This window comes from Equus caballus, chromosome 20 (genome assembly GCF_041296265.1).
Source record: "Equus caballus isolate H_3958 breed thoroughbred chromosome 20, TB-T2T, whole genome shotgun sequence".
Taxonomy (NCBI): Eukaryota; Metazoa; Chordata; class Mammalia; order Perissodactyla; family Equidae; genus Equus; species Equus caballus.
The window spans coordinates 13,120,346-13,137,030 of record NC_091703.1 but is presented as its reverse complement, the minus strand read 5'-3'; the positions used below and the strand labels follow the sequence as shown (position 1 = coordinate 13,137,030).

Sequence of the window (16,685 nt, the reverse complement as noted above, 5' to 3'; positions counted from 1 at the left end):
TTTCACCACCCTAAAAGGAAACTTGTACCCATTAGCAATCACTCCCCGATTCCCACCTCCCTCGGCCCCTGGCAGCCACTAATCTGCTTTCTGTCTCTATGGATTTGCTTTTTCTGGATATTTCATATAAATGGAATCATACAATATTTGGCCTTTTGTGTCTGGCTTTTTTCACTGAGTATAATGTTTTCAAGGTTCATCCATGTTGTAACATACATCAGTGCTTCATTCCTTTTATGAAGGAATAATATTCCATTGTATGGCGATACCCTGTTTGGTTTATCCATTTATCAGTTGATGAACGTTTGAGTTGTTTTCACCTTTTGCCCATTGTGAATAATGTTGCTGTAAACATTTGTGTACGAGAGTTTTTTTGAACACTTGTTTTCAATTTCTTTGAGTATATGCTTAGGAATGGAATTGCTAAGTCATATGACAGTTCTGTGTTTAACTTGTTAAAGGACTGCTGAACTTTTCCATTGAGGCTGCAGCATTTTACTTTCTTATCAGCAATGTATAAGGGTTCAAATTTTTCCACATTCTTTCCAACACTTATTATTTTCTGTATTATTATTGGCATCCTAGTGGATATGAATGTGGTTTTGATTTGCATTTCCCTAATGACTACGGATGTTGATCACGTCTTCATGTGCTTCTTGGCCACATGTATATCTTCTTTGGAGAAAACTATTCAAGGTTTTTTTTTTTGTCTTTTAGTTGTTGAGTTGTAGGAGTTCTTTATACATTTTGAATATTAGGCTCTAATCAAACATGTGACTTACAAATATTTTCTCCCATTTCTGGGTTGTATGTTTACTCTCTTGATTGTCTTGTTTTTAAAGAGAGGATACTAAATAAAGCACTCAGATGCTTTTGGAAAAGAAGTGCCAAACAGGACAGCAGTAGTCCTAACAGCTCCGAGCTAAGGGAAGTCTCGTTGTCATTTTTTTCTCTCCTGGCCTCCAGTAGGCAGCCCATACCCCCAAGTCTCCCAGCAATAGATACAAGAGTGATAAGTTGTGTAAAGACTACATGTGCCAGACACAGTGCCGAGTGCCTTCATTCTATTTTCTCCTGTCCTTGTAGCTACCCTGCACCATATGTGTTATTATTCCCATTTTACAGATGAGGAAACTGAGTTGCAGATATGCTAACGAATAACTGAAGGTCTCAATGATTACAAGCAGGAGAGTCACATCAATCCTAGGTCTGCCAGACCTCCTCCTACTCCCACAGGTTTATTTAATTTTGTTCTGGGGAGCTTTTGGGGTCTCCACGTGGGTGCTCCTGGGGTCTTTCCAGCCATATAAGGGAGGATCTGTAGAGGGTTTGGATCGCTGGGGCCAGCACCCACTGCAACCAGAGCAGCTCTGCTTTGATCTCTTCTGTAATTTGGGGCTCAAGTGTGGGGTTTTGAAAAAAAAAAAAAGAGAATTCCAGTGCTTTAAAAAATGTTTGAAAGCCACTGCTAAGTCATGCCACTTCACGGAAGGAAATCCCAAAGCTCTTGTAACTTCTTATAAAATAAAGGTTTAGTTACAGGGTAATCCGTTCTAAACGGGGATTTGTTGTTCAATGGCTCTAAAGTTTCAGTTATGCTAAATGAAGACATTCTAGAGATCTGCCACACCACATAGTGCCTATAGTAAACAATACGGTATTGGGCATGTAAAGATTTAAGAGGGCGGATCTCACATTAAGAGTTCTTACCACAGAAAAACAAAAACAAGAACAAGAAAACCTAAGGGACACCAGGAAACTTTGGGAGATGCTGGATATGTCTATTACCTCAGTCGTGGTAATGGTATCTCAAGTGTTTGCGTATGTCCAAACTCATCAAATTTGTACACAATAAATATGTGCTGTTCTTTGTATATTGATTTTACCTCAGTAAATCTATCAAAAAAAAAGACAACCAGTTCTTAGTTTCATTGATAGAAACCTGTTGAGTCACGTTTGCACACCCGCCCCCATACCCTCACACACTCTCCCTCCATCATCCTATTCCTGCACATTCCTATTCTAGGTGGACAGACAAGGCCAGCTTTGGAGGCAGTTGCCTCTGAACTCCCACTCACGAAAAAAAAAAATAGCTCTTGCCAGCAACCTCGCCCACACTTCCTGGCAGCCATGACCGTCACCATTCACCAGGCAGGTATGCTGTCTGCTCATCTTTGATCACATTCTCACCAACCAGCCTCAGAGACTCGCCAGACCAGGCCACCTTTCTTGTTCTTTTATTTGTCAATCAGCAAAATGAGTTAACACCAAGCCAAGAGAGAGACCTTAGGTCTTTGTCATCCTCAGTCACGATGACGGTATTCAGGAAGAGAGAATTTCTGCCGAAGTCACACAAGGTGAGGCCAAATCTTAAAAAAAATAGCTTGCAAGTGAGTCTGTGCCCAGCCTGATGACTGGCTTGGATGGGAAGGTGGCTGTGTGGCCAGGTGAGGGGTGATAGGGCTGCTCATGCCCACATAGCGTTTCTGACCTTCTAGACAGAGCAGGTCTCAGCAGGCAGTGCTCTGGGCAGGAAATCCCCTGTGCACAGGAAGTTGGGCTTTGTCTCAGCTCTCTGCAATTCCCTTCTTAGGAGACTCCGGCAGCCTGGGGTGAGTTCCATGCATGTAGAGTCAGCATCTGGAGTTCCTCGCCACGTGAGGACAAACAATTGCAGACAGGGTGAGGGGCCTTGTAGTGGGGGATCAGGGACATGGAACCTTGTGCAGCTTCTCAGAACCACAGCTTGGGTTTCTGAATATTTATTCTATGTGCCAATAAACTGTTGCCAGGTGTCTGCTCAGTAACAGTTCTAGTGTGAAGCACATGAAGAGGTTTAATGCCATTTGCTGCTTTGGTCAGAGATGAGGAAAGGGTGACAAGGAACCACCCTGCCCACTAGATAAACTGAGGTCCAAGAGGAGAAAGCCTTTTTATCCTCTGCTTCAAGATGCCACTAATCAGGGCATCTTGTTCCCGTTCGTTCTCAAAAATTACCCAGTGGATGGTGGATATTTGTTATCAGACTCCTATGGGGTAAATTGTACTTCCTGGTCCCGTTAAGGATTGACTATGACAGTTCGAGCCAAAACAACCTGCAGATGGAAACTGCAGAGCAGGCAGGAGTCAGCAGGACATGTTTTCCAAAGCTCTGAAAGGCCTTCCTCACCTCCAAACCCTCCCCAGTGACTTACCCAGGTACCACTCCCCCCTTTTTGATCCAGGCAAAACTTTCCTAAATTTTAAACCATTGAAGTCACTAGTAGGTTAGCCAACCAATATGGGGCAGTTGCTGCTGGGAGGCCCCTGGGAAAGTACACATGCCATCGCAGACTCAGTTGCTGAATGACCCATCTCAGGAAGATCTAGACCACACGAATCCAATGAGACACAGATAAGTAAAAGCCCAGATTTGTCCTGCCACTTGCTGCTTGGTGTGCATACCCACACTGGGCTATGCCCAACTCACCTATCCAGATAAGCAGCAGTGGGTCTCCTGGCACCAGCCACTTGAACACGCAATGAATCATCCTTGGAACATTGGATGGCTTGAAGTTGGGAAAATGCCTCTTTCCTCCATCCTTCTTCCTTTCAAAGCCTAGAAGTCCAACTGTCATTTATTCTCTTCTGTACCATCAGGAAGCTTCCTCTATCCTCTGAGAAAGAATAAAACGAAGAGCAGTTTTGTACAGCCTAGCCTGCTTTATTTCCCAGCATCTCAGATATTTATACATGTTGTGGTGCCTAGTCTTCTGGTGGCAAAACTTCCAGCTGGGAGTGTCAGGGCAGAAGAGAAGGGCATCCCCCCACACTCTGCACGCTGATGGGGAAATCACTGGCCACTGTGCTGTGCCCTTCAGTTGAGCCTAACAGCTCTCTCTACACCCCATCACAGTTCTTTGGACTCTCCATTTACCAGAGATGAGATTAATTGATAGGTGTTCGGGAAACACTGAAAACTGTCCTGAAGGTGTACAAGAGATGGGGGATAGGATTTGGTGGGGAAGCGTGGTGTCCCTGGAAGGCAGGCAGTGGGATGACATGCTGAACGGAAACCTTCTATATCACCCTATGCCCTTGCCATTAGATCTAGCAAATCTCAGGGATCCCAGGTCAGAAACCCCATGGATTTGATTTAGAATGATCTTCAGAATACCTTTCTCTCAGGACTGACAAGATTTCAATGAGCGCAAATAATAGTTTTACGCTTGAGGATGTGCCTTATGTAAAATCAAGAGAAAAAATACCCTCCTTTCTCACACCATGAGGGTCTCCAGAAAGGCATCCTGCAGCTCTGAAACAGCATCTCAAAGTGCCTAGGGACAACTGTGTGCAGCAGGTTAGATATGCAAAATAGGGTTAGCGCAAATGTGCTTGCAAAATTAACTATGGCTTGCCAAATTACTAAAAACAAAGAAAGAAATCCTATTTTCTGACTACTTAGCTTATTGATTTTCTAAGATCATGTCTCAAAAGAAAGAAAAGAAAATGGTGAAAGTTTGAAAACTGCAATAGAACTTTATGAAGAATCTGTATTTGAACTCATGTTTTAGTTCTATTCCAACAAAACTGTCATTCTCTTTACCCATGAGTATATCTAGAGTCCTCCCTTCAGAACAGTGCCCTGTGTCCATGCTGGGATACAGACAGTTCTGGATGTGTTTAGGATCTGGGAAGTAGGCTCCTCTATTTAGGGTCCATTTGCTGGGGCCTAAGAGGTTTCCAGGAAATAAATTATCCATCTCCCTCTGCTCTCCCAATTACCTAACTCATCTGTGGCAAATAGCAAAATGTACAGTTGAATGTCCTGTGATGCTTGTGCTCCTTTGGTGGCCCAGTAATAAGTTTACCTTTAGACCAAGATTCACACATGACCGAAGTCTTGTGTTAACCGGGAACCAAGATGTCCAGCTTAAACTATTGTTTTTTGAGGGGGAAAAATGGCACAGTTGTTACTGAGACATGAATTTACAAACAATTCTTTGGAGGTATAAGATTAAAAAGACATAAAAAGGATTGCTCAGTGTGTTGAAAATAGATACATTCAAAGCAATCTTCCTCTTTGAGATAGAAAAGGAAAACCAACTCTAAGTGTTTAACTTCATAGGTAGAAACCCAGTGTTGCATTTGCACAAAGGTACACCCACACCCACACACCTTTTCCTTCCATTTCCCCATTCCTAACAACTCTGTGACAAAGATCATGCTTTTGAGCAGTGGTTGCCATGTAATAAAGTCAAGATTGTCTTCCCCAATACTGAGGTTTCATTGGTGATCACCCGTTTCCACTCTCCCCTCTAATATTTCTGAGGATATGAGTACAGCCTGACCTTGGACCGCCTGCATGGGGTGTGAGGTCTTATTACAGATGCTGATTCTTGATTCTTCCCCAGACCTGTTCAAGCAGAATCTCTTGGGGAGGAATCAGGAATTCTGTTTTCTTTTTAAAACAAGATCCCCAAGTAGTTCCTACGCACAATGAATTTTCATAACCACTGCTGGAAAGATTGCAAATAAATTGGTTCATAAAGGAGCCAGACCTAAGGCCTTGACTTCATTCTCATATTTATCTCAACAAATGTAGCTCTAGGCTCTCCCACCATCCTCCAATGACCCAATGACAAGAAAAAGAAGCACAAGAAGGGATTAAATGTGAAGGAACAAAATACGAGAAACAAAAACATAAGTAATAAATGGTAGGATGCTGAAATAGAGTGATTTTTAACTCTCTTACAGAGCCAGAGTGATTTAGGTAACCAAGAGTATTGAAATTATGTATATATTTTAATACGGATGCTGATTTGGGTCAAATGAACTGGAGATGTGAAAATAGCAAGGAAAAAAAATAAAACAAATAGTGACAATGGGATTATTCTTCAGAATACAAAAAAGTATGCTTTATTAATATGTATGGGTAGACAGTAATTACCAATAAATGTACATATATTTGGGGACATAGCTCAAAACTTTGATAAGGATGTAAAATCAAAAGTGTTTGCAGACCTCTGCTCTATTTATTTCATTCCTTCAGGATCTCGATAGCTGAGATCAACTTGAAAAAATAAAAAATTACAATATAATACTAATTATGTGATCATGTGTGATCCCTCCTAGAAGATATCTGTATTTTAATAGAGGGCAATGCTTAACCCAGAGGAATCTATCTCTAGTGCTGAGTTTCACGCTCTCTGGTTGGCAGGTAGATGAAATGCTGGGGTAGAAAGGCCTTTTCCAGGAGAAGCATATCTGAGAAGAAACTCTTAAGCACACCCTGAATGGGATCGGGAATTCAAGGTGCTTATAAGTTTTCAGTGAACTCACCAATCATCTTTCACTTTCCAATGGGATTCAAAATATAGCCAAGTTGGTTACTGATGGGTTCGTCAGGGAGTTTGAGGAAGAGTGTCTCGTTTGCCTTTTCTATATTCACATTTTTATTGCAGTTTTACATAGAATACTTCAGTTTTCAGGATCAATCCTGTAATCTTAACAATTCATTTTTTAAAATTTTATTTGTGTCTTGCTTGAGAAGGTAAACTCTCAGTCCTTTATCTTGCCTCTGCATCTCTCTCCCTTTTACGCTATGCTGTTGCTGGCACGTGTCCACCTCCCATCTCCCAAAATACCAAACATAGTTTACAAAGGAATCTGGGATCCTAAAGGATCCCAAGGGAATTTGGGTGACCAACTGTCCTAGTTTGCCTGGGACTGTCCTTATTTTAGCCCTTTAAGTCCTACACCCCAGGAAGTACCTCAGTCCTGGGGAAACCAGGACAGTTGGTCAGCCAGAGCTGCACTTGCCAATATGGTAGCCACTAGCCACATGGAGTCAGTTAAATCTCAATAAATTAAAATAGAATAAAATTAAAAATTCAGCTCCTCAGTTGCACCAGCAATATTTTAAGGGCTTAATAACTACATGTAGCTAGTAGCTACCTTATCGGACAGCGCAGATATAAAAATCTCCGTCATTGCTCAAAGTTCTGGGATAGTGCTGGGCAAGAGGATATTTCCTGCGATTACCTAAAACTAATGTCTTTTAAAACAGTACCCTAGTCAAGTGTCACCAGTTGGCTGAGCAAACTCATGTGATGGGGCCTGCCATCTCAGTGAATACACAGTTTGCTGGCTCAGCAAAGCTGCGGTGAAAACTTTTGTTTTTCAGAGTTCACATTTCCTGATGCGTCAAGCTTCTGGAACTGTGCCCTCAATCTTTCTAGATCCCAGGAATTTATAAAGAGTTGTTGGCATTTAGTGGAACTGGGGACATGGGATAAGAACTATTTAATGTGACAGCAAGAGAAGACAATTTGACCCCTTTTAAACTGTGTCCATAAGGCATGAGGGTCACGCTAATTTTGTTCCCATTTAGATTTTCCCTTGATGTACAGTGCAGCCGAGAAGAGAGCTGGATCTAGTCGAGTTAGAGCTGAAGGTGGACACATATGAGGAAAACCACCTTTGGAATGGGTGGCTTTAAGGTGATCGCATCCCTACCCCGAGTATCATTTGGATGAAGCAACAGGACTTCTCTTACAAAGTGGCCAAGAGTCATGGAGAGGACACCACCTGGCAATATCCCTCTTCCTCTAGGGCAAAGGCAAATTAGAAACACACTGCGTGTCGGTTTGAAGAGTCACTGTGGAAAGACTGAATTGTGAGCCCAGGGATTTATTTGTTTTATAAAATGTTATTGAGCACCCAGTATGGTCCTACTCCGGAGTCATTCACAGCCTATTGGGGAATTTAATGTGTTGACGAATTTTTTTTTTTTTAGGCATGCTTTTTTGGTGAGGAAGATTAGCCCTGAGCTAACATCTGTTGCCGATTTTTCTCTTGTTTTTTTTCTCCCCAAAGCCCCAGTGCATAGTGGTATATCCCAGTTGTAAATCCTTCCAGTTCTTCTATGTGGGATGCTGCCATAGCTTGGCTTGATGAGTGGTGTGTAGGTCCTGGCCCGGAATCTTAACAGACAAACCCCCGGCCATGGAAGCAGAGCACATGAACTTAATCACTCGGCCACGGGACCAGCCCCTATGTTCACTAATTTTTAAAGTATGTAACAAATGATTATTTGTGAAGACAGTGATTGATGATGGTGAGGATAAAGGTTAGGATGATGATTACTGGGAGCTTTCCAGGTGGCAAGCTCTATTCTAAGTGTTTTACATGAAGAAGTACAAGACAATACTTTGAGAATATAGACGCTGGGAGGATCCCTAATGAAAACATAGCATGCTCTTTTTCAAAATTTAGCATATAAACAAAGCAAAACTCCCATAAGAGTTATTTGGAAAGGTAGCATAATAAAGCAATTTAGATAATGGATTTTCTTTTTTTCTTAAATAATCTTTTTATTTTGAAATAATTTTGGATTTATGGAATAGTTGCAAAGAAAGTACATCGAGTCCCCATATGATAATGGGTTTCTGAGTCAGACAGCAATGGCTTCAAGTCCCTGGTTTGCTATTTATCATTGTGTCCTTGGACAAGTTATTTAACCACTTATATCTTCAGATGTGTCTTCCTCAATTGTAAAATGACACAATAATACTTGCTTTAGAGGGTTGTAGGACCGGAAAAATGAGAGAACGTGTGTAAAGTGCTTTGTGTGTGCTTGGGTCATTGTCATGTTTAATAAACATTAAGACTATTATTTGTATGGGTGATATGTTTGTTTTAACAAATTAATGGAAATCATATATTGCAATAATTTTAGATGGCCAATGTCTAATAATTATAGTTCTAGCTCTTCAAAGGATAAGTTCCATTTCCTTCCTTTTCTCAGGCAGATGAAGGAGCTCTTAGTTTTGACCCTCACCCAGGCTCAGTCCACACCAGGCTGAATGGATCCACCATCTTTTCGTCTCACACAGTCAACAAGTCTCTTTCCACTTAAAGAAGTGGAGGGAAGATGGAGTGGGTATACCCATTGTCTTGGACAGTTCAGGCTGCTAACAACAAAATACCATAGACGGGGTGCCTTAAACAATAGAAATTTATTTCTCACAGTTCTGGAGTCTAGAAATCCAAGATTAAGGTGCCAGCATATCCAGTGTCTGGTGAGAGCCCACTTCCTTCTTTGTAGATGGCTGTCTTCTCATTGTATCCTCACATGGCACAGAGCAGAGAGAGGAAGAAAATTCTCTAGTGCTTCCTCTTATAATAGTACTAATCCGATCATGAGGGCTCGCTCCACCCTCATGACCTTATTACCTTCCAAAAGTACCCATCTTCAAATACCATCAAATTGGAGATTAGTGTTTCAATATGTGAATATCGAGAGGATACCAACATTCAGTCCGTAGCACCCATGCAGGATGGGAAGCCGAAGCATTCTGCTCCGGTCTGTTCAATGGGGGCTCACTGAGGGAGCTCACAGATCACCCTCTTAGGAGGCCTGGGCTTGGGTACAGAGACTTCCTCTTCTGTGGAGCCAGTAAATGGTCCATAACTCAGCTTCCCATTGTCTACCTGCTGAGCTGGGGATGGGAATGGAAGGGAGAGAAACTGGGGAACCAAGCAACTTCTTCCCTTTCCTCCCTTTCTATGATCTCTGAGGTACTGAGAGCTGTTCCTCTACTTCTTAAAGACGGAGAACTCCCAGGATTCCCCAGGCCTCTGTGTGGTTCATTAGGGCCATGCACAATTACCTCCATCATGGACTAACCGTCACTTCTCCTATTTTATTTCTTTAGAAGAAAAAACTTCCAACTAGACAATATTTGGGCCATGCATTAAAAATCAGTTTTCTGAGGCTACAAGATTTAGTAAACAGTTAAGCACGTTTGAATTTTTCCATCTTTCTCTCTGCTACCAGACGCTTCTAATTATCACTTAGCCTCCCCTTTGATTAAAGCAAAGAGTGTTTGCTTTTCTTCCTACACTCCCTTGCTCACATGAACCTACCTCCAGTACATACACACACACACACACACACACACACACACATTCTCTCTCTTGCTCTCTCTCAAAGAGAAAGGTGATGATAATTCACACATTGAGCTTTAGGTCAATTTTAGTTGCTCTTTTCAATTCCTAAGAAACTTAGCAGGGCTATTGGGAAATTCTGGATCATTACAGTCTTGATGGAAAGCCCCAGGTCAAGAGCAACAACTTTTCTTCAGTTTAAAAGCTAATGTTGACTGTAAAACAACTCTGAAACATGTTTGAAAATTGTTCCCATCAAATGCTTTCTGGAAAGAATTCAGGCCACTTGCAATGGAGAGCCTATTGATAGAATTAACATCTCCACTATGCCATTCACCAAAGACACATTGCAAAAGTTGCTCCTGCAAAGTTACCCTTCCTAGTGGTGAGGTACTTGTTGTGGGTCAGGTGGGCATTCTGATCAGGTGGTGGCTGTGAGGATAGACATTCTCCAAGAACTGCCTAGCATAAAGTCTAATGCTGGCTGGGCACTTACTATCTTATAGGCTCCACCCTTAGCATCACACATGTACTGTCTCATTTGACCTGCACAACAATGCTATGAGTTGGGCACTATTATTATCCCAATTTTACAATTGAAGAAACTGAGACACAGAGAGTTTCATTAACTTGCCCACAGTTGCAAGGTGGGAAGAAGTAAAACGAGGATTTGAAGTAGGTTACACTGACTTTGGAACCCATACTCTTGGCCACTGTGAGGAACAGTGTTGCCTCGCTTCACCCTGAAGTTCACACTTCTTTAGAAGCCAGCATTTAACTGCAGTCTGGTACCCTCACCAAAAACATAGAAAGCAATTTGGGAGCCACTTAAATCTTCCAGCAGACTGCAAACATTTCCTCAGTCATCCTTTACTCTTAAGATCCCCACAATGATGTCACTGGTGGTAAACAATAGATCCTTGAACAAGGGTAGTGCCAGGGCTGAGGGCTGGATTTCCCTACTTGGCCACTTAGCCCAGTGGCTTCTAGGCCAGGCATATTCTGTCTTAGCTCCTGAGCCAGTGCTCACCTTGAAAGTCCAGCCAGATTGATGGAACCAGAGATGCTCACACTAACTCCAGTAAAGAGCCAAAAACTACGTAGAGACTGTTTTAGTTTACTACAGTGGTGGGGAGGGGTGTCATTAGGCTGCAGTGAAATAATCATTGTTTCCCGGAACAGAAAAAATAGTCAGTTCTCCAGCAATTCAAGTAAGTTCATTGGCAAAGAGGCCTTATGGATTGAGGACGGCCATGAAGACAAGTGGCAATGCTTCATCTACTCCCTATGCAGGCCTTTTCCAAACCATTTTAACATGTCTCCCTCTGAATCTCGGAAGGTGGCCAGAGAAGGGGAAAAGGCAGAATATCATGGACAAAGTTTTGACATCTTTGAAGACAACTATACAAAGGGTTGGTACCGAAGTAGAGGGTCAGGAGGAGACATTTTCTCTAACCAGTTGATGATTGGCTGTCCTTCTGTCTCCAGGAGCTCACAATGTATAAAACATTCTTATCCTGAGCAGGTCAAGTTTCAAAGAAATCTACTTGTGTTGAAGGCAAGAGAGAGAGGCTGATTTTTATTTTGCATTGGCATATCATTTGTTTTAGGCGCCAATAAAAAGCGGAATCACTTTGAGTATTCCAAAATGCCGTGAATGTTCTAGAGGAGGATGGTGGAAAATGCTCAGTGCTCATAGATGCACCTCAAGCATCCGGACGACGTGAAGCAGCTCCAAATTAATAATTAAGATGCAATAATTCAGACCTGCTTGGCAGAAAATGCCAAGAACGCCAACAAATTTAACCTTGAACTTCAGCCGTTTTGTAAGCAAGTGTTCTGTGAGGTTTCATTTCATTTTCATACAGTTTGAGGATGGTATTTCTATTTCAGAGGGCAGCCGAGTAAATGATCAACCACAACAACTTGTTTTGACCAAATGAGTCAACTCTGCAATAAACAATCTGGCAGCTTTTTTTTTTTTTTTTTTTTTTTAGTTAAGGGGATTTTTTTAAAGCACAGCAACATTTTCCCTGCTTTTATGAAACGCTGCCCTATGTTTCCAGGCAGAAAAGCAAAAACTTTCAAAGGGTCATGTGATGTCATTTCAGTAATGTAGAAATAAGAAGAAAACAACAAGCAAAAAGGATGTATCTGATAGCAATCTTTGGCAGCATGTCTTAAAGCAGAATGTATAAATATGCATACATATATATGTACTGTTAAAAGGATTTCACCTGAAAACTTGGTAGCTATAATTCCTTAATAAAGACCACTTGCTTATCAAGGGCTAGATTAGTCTCTGAGCTGGTTTATACAGGAAATCTAATGCTGTTCCATTATAAGAGCCACTATCAGTATCCTCCCTGAGCACAAGTATGGGCAGATGTAGTAAGAGGCAAACAAAACCTTTTCCTTATCCCAGGCCAAGGGAGTCAGTGCACACAAACACAGACTGGAATGCTAATGTGCTTCCATAAGGCTCTGGGGGAGAATACACCCCATTTCCCCAAAGGAGTATAGTTCATCCCACAGTGGGGACACTGACTTCTTCTGGTTTCTATACAGCAATGGTTGTCGACTGGGGGTGATTTTCTCCCCAGGGGAGTTTTGGTAATATCTGGAGATACTTTTGTTTCTTATACTGGGATCCCCTGCAGCACCAAATAAACAAAGCAGATCATAGCAGCATCACAAAGACTCAGGAAATTAAATTGTCATTGGAACCATAGCCTACAAAAGTCAGGCCAGGACTTGTGTGCTAAACCTAAACAGGAGGACTGATTGCTAAAATAAAAAATTTAAATAGGACTCAGAGCCTCTTAAGATAATCATCACAACGTCTAGGATATAACTGAAAATCACTGGCCATACTGAGAACTAGGAAAAGCACAACTTGAATGAAAAAAGACAATCAATTGACATCAACACAGAAATGAATCAGATATTGGAATTATCTGACAAAGATTTTAAGGCAGTTATTATAAAAATGCTTTAATGAACAATCACAAATTCTCTTGAAACAAATGAAAAATAGAAAATATCAACAAAGAAACACAAGTTATAAAAAAGAACAAAATTGAAATTATAGAACTGAAAGATACAATAACAAAAATTAAAAAGTTCACTGGATGGGATCAATAGTAGAGTGGACATAACAGAGGATAGAATCAATGAACTTCAGGTCTGATCAATAGAATTTACTCAATATGAAAAAATTGAGAGAAAATAAATGAAAAAAAAAATAAACAGAACCTCAGGGAACTGAGGGACAATAACAAAAGATCCAAAATTCATATCATTGGAGTCCCAGAAGGAGAGGAGAAAAAGAGTTGGATTGAAGGAGTATTCAAAAAGTCATGGCTGGAAATTTCTCCAATTTGGTGAAAGATGTAAATCTACAGATTTAAGAAACTGAACAATCTCCAAATGTAATAAGACAAAAGAAATCTGTGCCACAAAACATTATAATTAAACTTCTGAAAACTAAATACAAAGTCTTCAAAGCAACTAGAGAGAAATGACACATTTACCATAAGGGAACACAAACTCAAATGAAAGCACATTTCTTATCTGAAACCACGGAGGCCAGAAGATAGTTGCACAACATCTTTCAAGGGCTCAAAGGAAAGAACTGTCAACAGTGAATGCTATATCTTGCAAAACTATTCTTCAGGAATGAAAGGGAATTAAAGACATTCGCAGATGAAGGAAAACCTGAACAATTTTGTTGCTAGCAGACTTACCCTTAAAAAATGGATAAAGGAAGTAATTCAAACTGAAAGACAATGATAAAAGAAGGAAACTTGAAGCATCAGAAGGGCTGAAAGAGCAATGTGAAGAGCAGAAATATGGTACATATAATAAACCAACACTTCTCATGAGTTTTATAAATCATATTTAATGAATAGAACAAAAATTATGACACCATCTGATGCTCAAGACTATAATATTTAAAAGTGAGAAAAGTAAAGGGACTAAAATGGAAGTAAAGAGTTGACACTTCTTTTGAAGTGGTAAAATGTTAATGCCAATAGATTGTAATAAGTCACATATGTATATTATCACACCCAGAGCAACCAGTAAGAAAACCATACAAAGAGATGCACTCAAAAACATTATTATTAAGTCAAAATGAAATCCTAAAAAGTGTTCAATTAACACACAGGAAGGCAAGAAAGGAGGAACAGAGGTACAAGAAACAGAGGAAACAAAGAGAAAACAAATAATTACATGGAAGACTTAAGCCCTAACATATCGACAGCTAATTTAAATGTAAATGGTCTAAATACACCAATTAAAAGGCAGAGATTGGCACAGTGGGTTAAAAAAAACAAAACAAAACAGAACCCATCTATGCTGTTTGTAAGAAACTCACTTTAATTTCAACAAAATAGGTAGATTGACAGTAAAAGAATTGCAAAATATATACCAAGTAAGCACTGATTTAAAAAATAAGGGATAGCAATATTAATATCAGATAAGGTAGACTTTGAGGAAAAAAAACTTACTAGAGACAGAGAGACATTACACAATGATAAAAAGATTAATCACAGGGCCAGCCCCGTGGCGTAGTGGCTAAGTTCAACGCACTCCACTTCGGTGGCCTAGATTTGGTTCCTGGGCACAGACTTACACCACTCATTTGTGGCCATGCTGTGGCAGTGACCCACATACAAAATAGAGGAAGATTGGTATAGATGTTAGCTCAGGGTGAATCTTCCTCAGCAAGGAAAAAAAATGAAGAAGACTAATCACCAGGAAGATGTAGCAATCCTAAAGATGTATGTACCAAACAACAGAGTCTCAAATATATAAAGCAAAAACTGATAAAGTTGAAAGGAGAAATAGGCTAATCCATAATTATTGTTAGGGACTTCAACACTCCCCTTTCAGCAAATGATATAATTACTAGATAGAAAATCAGCAAATCAAAGTGCAGTTTATGTACATGAGTATATATGACTCATACATATTTCTATACAGACTGCTAAAAGAATATAACCAGAGCTTAACTGCTGATCTTGTGGTGAATTTCCTAGGAAAGCAGGGATTCACATGAGGATTTCAAAAGACTGAAACTGGAATGTGCTGATTAATCAACACTGAATATGTTTCTTAACTTTGCTGATTAATTCAGGATATAAAAGTCTATCTGAAATATCTGAGTTCTCTTATGAGAAAACTTACGCATTTCTGGTTAACATGGTGTTAGCAAAACATGTGAAATCTGACACAGAGTCTAAAAAAGGCATTCCTAGGTTGACAGTTTCTTTTTAATAACTTCGTCAGACCTCATATAATCAAGTGACACTCAAACTAATTCAAGCACGAGAAATTCAAATGAAAACTCTAGAACTTGGGTACAAAACAAAGCAATGTAAGAAACAGTGAAAACTTTCTGGCCTTATTGTTAAGAGACTTGTGTTCTGGTCATTGCTCCCTCATTAATAGCTGTGTGATTTGGGGCAAGTCCCTTAACCTCTCTGAGCTTTAATTTTCTCATCCGAAAGATGAAGAAGTTGAACCAACTGACCTCAAAGGGTTCTTTCCTGCTGTCAACTTTTAAAACAATGTGAGTCAATTTCATGCTTGTAAACAGGAAGAGTTCTTTGGCTTCCCAGCTGAAAATGCACCTTCAAAACTACCGACAGAGAACTCTGCTCCTCTGTGTGAGTCTGAGAAGATCAGCACAGCACACTGCATTCCACTGTGAAAGCAAAGCTGAAGATCAAAGGGTAAGACAGATCTGAATCAGATTTCCTGATGCAACAGGTAAAGTGGTGGGCCAGGAAAGTTCTCATAGACTAAAAAATATAGGTTCCAGTGCTTTTAGAGTTGGCTTGGTTTGGTGGCTGAAAACTCACACATGTTCTTACCCAGCGGACTTCAGATGGGGGCCTTCAATGAATGTTCTAGTTTTTAAAAAGCAAGGCAGCACAGTGACCTCTGAGAAGAACAAGTCCTCTTAGATGTGGTATAAATAACCCAATGGGTGAAATGCTTCATTCTAATTCAGTTCCAAGCCACGTGTACAGCAAAGGGATAAGGGCTCCTAGTGATGCAAAGTCCATTGGAAAGAAGATCCTAGTCTCCATGCACCTTGGCTTCGACTGGGTATCACACACACATTAATTATTTGCAGAATCACCAACACTTTACTGGGGAGAGGTTCTTTAGAAGACAGTGAGTGTGATAGCATTCAGAGGCAGCAGGGGTCCTAGGGAGATACAAACAGCACTGGGTGATGAGGATAGTACTAATCAGGAACCCAAGGGTTAGAGACCCCCTAGGTAGATATTAAGAACACCACAATATGGTAATTGGTCCTTGCAAACAAATCTTTATTAGCATCTAGAATTTACCTGCTACCATGAATAGTGTTGAGGGTCCAGATGTGTATCAGACATCTCTGGAGGAGCTCACAGGGTGAATGGCTGCATCATATAGAGTTTCAGCTGGAAAAGACAGCCCAGTCAGCTGGAAGATTAATGAGGGGACTGTTTACTGAAGGGTGGACAATGCCAAGAGAGCCTAGAAGGGCTGTGGAGGTATCTATCAGCTTTAAAGGCAATAAGCCATCTCAAAACGGCTCTGTGCAGGTTGACAGGGTAAGTGAAATTCAGATAAGTCAACATGTCTTGTCTTGAAGCTTAAAATGATTGGCAACTATTAGTTTGTTTAGCACCGGCAGCTAGAGGGGCCTTTTCTTTGTAAATGAAACTACACTCCCTCAGCCTTTTCACTATAACCTC

At 40.6% G+C, this 16,685-nt stretch overlaps 1 protein-coding gene across 2 annotated transcripts in view; it reads left to right on the top strand.

The window, feature by feature from the left end:
- The first annotated feature begins 15,526 nt into the window (after positions 1–15,526).
- Positions 15,527–16,685, top strand: part of ADTRP (androgen dependent TFPI regulating protein) — a 64,171-nt gene continuing 63,012 nt past the window's right edge. For both annotated transcript variants that reach the window (XM_023624463.2, XM_023624462.2), the window contains exon 1: positions 15,527–15,668. The gene's annotated coding sequence lies outside the window, so the exon portion shown is untranslated. The remainder of the gene's footprint in view (positions 15,669–16,685) is intronic.